The sequence below is a fragment of the Galleria mellonella genome, unplaced genomic scaffold (genome assembly GCF_026898425.1).
Source record: "Galleria mellonella isolate WM207_F2 unplaced genomic scaffold, CSIRO_AGI_GalMel_v1 utg515, whole genome shotgun sequence".
NCBI classification, from domain to species: domain Eukaryota; kingdom Metazoa; phylum Arthropoda; class Insecta; order Lepidoptera; family Pyralidae; genus Galleria; species Galleria mellonella.
Window position 1 is genome coordinate 880,295 of NW_026442107.1, and position 6,865 is coordinate 887,159.

Sequence of the window (6,865 nt, forward strand, 5' to 3'; positions counted from 1 at the left end):
ATACTATATAATATATATAGTACTAATAAAATACCATTTTCTTCAGGACCAAAGCTTTTTGTTAGGTATATTGCAATAAAGATCACCACACGCAAGGGGGCCGCCAAAACAAGTCTATTTCTGTTGAAATAAAATTCGAGGTCACCAGCGCGATCTGCAATTGAAATTGCTGAGAATTCTTAAACTGTGTTTCGTGTCTTTTTTACACAAGCCAGACGTGTAATTTGGACAACAATACGAACAATCTGAAAAGGATCACATTTATAACTGTGGTTTTATTACGCTGAAAATGTCCACTTATCAAAACATTTCCAAAGAGACCAAGTTCGCAATTCATTTGTTTTTTTAATCAACCGACTTAAAAAAGATGGAGTTTCCCTATTCGGTCGTATTTTTTTATGTTTGTTAACTCATAACTCCATCAGTTGTGTACCAATTTGAAAAGTTCTATATTTGAGAGGATATACTTATAAATACGCGCTATACAAATTTTATCAAAATCAATCTAAACCGATTTAGTTAGTTTAGTTTTTAAATCAAAATAACTAATGTGGCTACAATTGGAAATTGTTTTTTTTTTTTTCTAAAACACAATCGTATTCGTTATATATTATGTGATTGTATTGCCTAGTCTGAATCGATTTTTATAATCGATTTTACATTCGAAATTTTCTCCTGTTTTGATACCAAATAAATTTTGTGATTTTTTTTTATACAACTTAGAATGGCAATCAAGCTGACGGCCCACCTGATGGAAAGTGGTAACCGTCGCCTATAGACATGAGCAGTACCATGGACATAACAGAGTATACTGTTTCGCCCATGATACCCCCCATGCGAACTAATAATAAAGCGACTATCTGTTTTTATTTGCAATGCAAAAAACGGTTTCTTGCAAAGCACAATCCACTTATACGAATTCCTACGATTACGCGTTCTAAATTCAAATATTTCCAATCAATGTGTTTACGAAACACGACGTCGTTCATTGGCTTTATCCTTAATCTAGGTTCATTCGTGTTTTGTCACGATTGTAGTGTTTTTTTTTTTTTCAGATCAAAATGTACAAAAATACGTATCCATAATTAAAGGAATACACTCAATTAGTTCTTACAGAGTCAATAACTTCACAACAATTAACCAGTACTTAACTGTAAACTTAATGGTTAATTATTGCAGTAGTTATAGAGTAATCAATTCCATCCGGCTAAGAATAAACAATGAGCTCGCTAAGATCCTATTTCGACATTAGTTTTGCAATTAATGTTTTAGGAGAGCGGCTTCTACTATGTTGAAGATTGAGATATGATAATGTTGCCTTGTATTGCTTTGCCTTGCCTTTATGCTTGCATTGCTTCTATGCCTCTATTTCTAACCACTGTCTTAATACGAGTAATTATTGTAGATTTTGATATAAAAATTAGTTTAATGTATTTTTATGGTAGTAGCTGGTCAAAGTAACTGCTCCCCATAAGCAGACAATTGCTGTGTAGGTCCCGGCATAGAATAGGCCACCCCTTCCTTTCCCGTTGGTATTTTTTAATGGATGATAATGGAATGGTAACCCCACCCATGCTATCGGTATACACCGGCGGGGCACCAGTGAAGGATGATAGGTGAGGTTGAAGTAGGTCAGTTAACCCATCGTGACGAATTCAACAAGAATTGTTCACGATGGTTTGCAGGGGGAACCACATGGAGGTCGACCTAATAAGGCATATTGCTAGCAATGGGGCTGTCAAACTCCATTACTAACAATCCCTTTCCCCCCTCCCGTTGGTATTGTAACAGTCGACTAAGGGAGGGCGAGGGACGGGCTGCAGCGTCCCTCTTAAAACATCTCTAAAAGCCTAACTGCGGTTGCCAACCCGTCTGCCAAGCGTGGTAACTACTGGCAAAACTCCCCTTACGGAGAAGGCTTATGTTTAGCTGTAGAGAGTTAACGGATAAAATAATGATAAAAAAATGGTAATATTCATGTTTATAGGCGACGGTTACCACTTTCCATCAGGTGGGCTGTCAGCTTGTTTGCTATTCTAAGTTGCATAAAAAAAGCCACCTGTATCTATCGGTAGTTTCACACCGAACATTATCAGTTGTATCAACGTCTAATTGATTGGTCAACACACAACCCAAAACTGCTAGGCTAGCATCTCTATAATTTTTAATGATTTTCAAAAAAAATTCTCAATACATTTAAATTATTAATTAAAGACCAACTTCACAGAGACAAATCTGCATTACCCAATGAAAAAGACGACAACATTTCATACATAGATAAATAGTTAAATTCGTGATTAATACGTTCATAAAAACACGTAATAGATAATAATAATGGCCATAAAATTTATAAGGCTGTTACTCACTGATTGCAGTATATGTCCGAGAACCGTTGTCTTAATTAGATGTAAATCTAGCAATATATATTTACTTAATCGGTATTTCGGATCAGCAATACAATTACCACCCACAGACGGTTGTGTTGTGACGAAACTGCTGGTGTACGAGTATACACGAAGGCGTGTTCGCATTCAAGGTACTACAACTTTTAACGTGAGTCAAAACGAAGGCATTCTAAAAGCCGAGCCTGTTACTAGGTTGCTGAAATGGAAGGCCTCAATTATGTGTTGCATCTGAGTTAGAATTAATTTAAGCGAGTTTTATACCGAATGAATTCTTAAAGAAATTTCGTTGGTTTTTTTTTTAAATGACTACTTAAAGGAGATCTTTCAATTTGTTTACGTTTATGTATTCGCGTGTACGTAGCCAATTCTAAATTGATTTTAATGCTTATATGCAATGATAATTTTGGGGTTTCTTATATTGATGCTGTATTGTTTTTGTGACGATTCATACAGCATGTATCGATGCAGATGACTCAAAATCTATTTGTAAGAAATACAACACGCTAATCCGCAATCTAAATTGTAATATTATAAATCTAACGTGTCTACAAAATATCTCATCGTTCATCAGTGTATGTATGTAAAGTCAATAATTCATCGAGAATAGAAACATAGTCCAAAATAAGAAAGGATTATGTAGTTCAGCTATGGAGAGGATTTTCCCTCTCTAGTAATGGAATCTAACATTGTTACAAATTGTAACAAACCGATTGCTAGCAAATATGAGATAAATTTTCGTATGATAATTTAAAAAACATCGTGGTTAATTTCTGGCGAATTCGTCACAACGAGTCTAATGACCTGACTTCATCCTTATCTATTATTCACTAGTATCCCGTCAGCGCAGGCAGAGTTGCCATTCCATATTCATCCCATTAAAACATTATAGTCTCATGATATAAACAGAAATGAGGATATATGCAAAAAGCCAAGTTGGAATTATTGCATTAAAAAGCTGATCACATAAGTACATAACGAAGATCCGATAAAACAATGGAAAATAAGGGTCTCGAATGTTGACTATACTCTGAATGGAACGACATCAAATGTATTGCAAGAAGTAAGAAGACAGTCTGTTTGTCAGTGAACAATGGAAGACTAAAATAATAATAATAATAATAATGAAAATGTAACGAAAAAAGCAGATAAAGAGAGGTGACACTGATGAAACGCTGATTTTGCTATATTATATATGATTCTTATGGTTATAGTTTGCCTTCTATTACAATTCTTGAAAATAAGGTGTAACAAAATGCAATTTGTATCAGTGTACAGAATTTCAAAGAGAAAAATACATATTATAATAGTTATAATAACTGATTTTTTTTATATACAACTTAGAATGACAAACAAGCTGACGGTCCACCTGATGGAAAGTGGTAACCGTCGCCTATAGACATGAGCAGTACCATGGACATAACAAAGTATACTGTTACGCCCATGATACCCCCCATGCATTGCCATTCCTGAGGACTCAGATTTTATTCCTCTGTACCCTGTAAATTCACGCCATATCCCACCCTTCAAACCGAAACACAGCCATGCAAACACAACTGCTTCACGATAGAAATACGAATGGGACAGAGGTACTCAAGCAATCGACTTTTGTACAAAGTCTCCCTCTGGTAGACGGAATATGAGAAGAATATAGTAAGAATATGCTCCAAAATAAAATATGACTGTTCTGTTCAGATTTCTTTTTTTTTTTTAATGACTCCAAAAAGAGGTCCTTAATTTGACGATTTTTTTTGTAATAGTTAATTTTAAATTACTAATTAATAAAGTTTTTTTTTATCTTGTCGTGATCACAACGTAGTGCAATCTACGTCGAAACGTCGACAATAAAGAAGCAGGTATGTAGATGCTATTTACCTGTAAAGGTTTTTAAATCGCGTTAAGTCCCAACTGTATGTTTTATAATAGGTATTTTTTTGTGTATATATCCTGGCAAATTCTACGCCAATTTTGGTGATTCTTCTTTCAATGATAGTGTTTTAAATCATATAATTTTAGCTCTATGCATTTCTTAGTAGTGAGATAGCTATATTATAACATATCTATCATTGTGTTAATATATATGTGTGTGTGTGTATATTAATTTATATTAATAAGTAAATTTAATTTTTCGTGTTATGTATGTTCGCGACCATTGCCTTCAAACGCTTTATTTTTACCTAATAATTATGGCTGGTAGTGAATGCCATACGGCAACAAGCTCGCCATTTGTACCAATTTTATTGTACAATAAAGAATAAATATATAAATAAGTATGTTCAACAGTTTATTTGACACCAGAGGTTATTGTTTTCGCATTGTATTTAGATTAATGAAATTGGAATGACAACTTTGCTCGTGCTAAAAAATTACGCTACAAGAGTGGAGGATATGTGAAAATGAAGTAAGGTCAACTGGCCTGTCATGGCAAATTCATTACAAATTTACAGCGCTGCTTTTAAAGTTTTTATTACTAATAATATTATTAGATAACATTTTAGTTGATTATCAATATAATAATAAATGTCTAGAATTTTTTTTATTATTAGTCACTTATTTCGAAGAATTTGTACTTAAAGGTTAATATTTTATTATATTTCGCCCTTTAATTAGGTATAATGGGATCAAATCTGAGACTGCATTTCTGTAAAGCTAACTCTAAAATTAAAATTTCAATTTGATAACACAGCGAAATCTTTTATTTCAGGACTAATATGAATTTATATTCTAATAGATTTAAGTCGTAATTGTTATAAATTTAGTTTGTGATGGCCCACAACAGTAATTTGGCTAAACCATCAAATTAAAATTTTATATTAAGAAATAGGTTTAAAAATAACGCCTCACAGTCCAGCCTAATATTTTGTTAATCATTTCCAATGATACCATCGTAAATTCGATTCTCCTTAATTCTAAAATTAGTTACTACCTACCTAATTTAACATATTAAAATGCGAAATTTATTATTATATACCTACATACATTAAAACAAGTACGTAGGTATCTATTTTAGTTGTATTTTGTAGTAAATATCACCATTTATTTATGAATGAAAGTCATTATAGAAATCTTGATATACCTAAAAGTATTCTTCTTTTATAAAATATTATCTATCGTGCATATATGTATACTATTATTTAAAAGTTATCTATTTTTAATTAAACAATATATGATCCAACAAAATTAAATTATTTATGTAAACGAAACACTATTGTACACGACTATCAAAGTAAATAAAGGGGTGGGAAGGCCGCGAGGGACGGGGTGAGCACCCCCCGCGTCACGTGACGAGCGACCTTCAGGCGGCGCACCGACCTTGAGCGCTCGCCCCGCGCGCGGGTCAGAGGTGAATGCACGCTCTCCCCCGCCCCTCGCGCTGCCCGCACAACGTCGCTGCCTGCTGCGGCCCCGAACGCTACCTAATGCCACTCACCTCGCTCCTAGCTATGACACCATGGCTCCAACGACTTAGGCGCCACAGGGGCCCTACCAGCTTCCATGTCGACTCCAAGACACCCGCCGCATACAGGTACCAATACGACGCGGCACACCTTTCCCATAAAATACCACCGACAAGTTTATTGACATCAAGTCTCACAACGATTGCGCAAATGTTTGAATCTTTCTACAAATTGACACAAACACAGTCATCGGTCCAATAAGAATACACTTCTTGTACAAAATATATCGTCTATTCACACAATAAATATTTTTATTATGAAAAACATTGAACACAACCGTTGAACGCAAGCAATCGGTATATGATGTCCTCTCACCTCCGCAAAACAAAGCGGAATAAAATCAACTGAGTGAACGTGACGTGACATCTCGATTCAACTGGATTGTGACGGCCGCCAAAACAAAAAAATATGAAAAGCGACATCTAGTGAAAAATGGGTTCAACATTAAATACGTCAAAGTTAATTTAATAAGTTCTGATTTAAGAAGTAATTTAAAATTGTGATAAAAATAACATATTTTTGTTATAAAAAAATATTTTTCAAATCCAGTTATAATTTTTAAAGACTTGTTTAGTCTTTATTTACTAGATGGCGCATAAACTGAATCTACAAACGTCAATTTTGGTTTTGGTAACGTCGTCAATCTAGATTACATAGCACTTAGAAAAAGCAACATTTGTACGAAATCTATGTAACCAATTAATTTATATACAAATGTGTAAAAAATATAATATACACTTTACATGTATGTACTATAAATATCAAAATAATGACAAATATAAAAATTTCTTTGAGATCATTACCAACTTATGGTGTACCTAGGAGTCTTGCTGTATTTCCACACTGAATGGCTATGGATATGCGTTGACCAAAATATAAGACAACCCGCTGGTCATAAGAGGTTTCCACCAACTGACGTTATATCTTTTTGAAAAGACTCGTGACCAATTAATTCAGGTTTCCAAGTTTACACTGTAAAATAGTTAGATCTTTTATAGTACCTGT

General features: G+C 34.1%; 1 protein-coding gene across 1 annotated transcript in view; it reads right to left on the minus strand.

The window, feature by feature from the left end:
• The window catches only part of LOC113522648 (nuclear hormone receptor FTZ-F1 beta), a 62,158-nt gene extending 55,950 nt beyond the window's left edge, over positions 1 to 6,208 (minus strand). The window contains exon 1 of the mRNA XM_026908405.3: positions 5,833 to 6,208. The gene's annotated coding sequence lies outside the window, so the exon portion shown is untranslated. The remainder of the gene's footprint in view (positions 1 to 5,832) is intronic.
• Between the last annotated feature and the right edge of the window lie 657 nt (positions 6,209 to 6,865).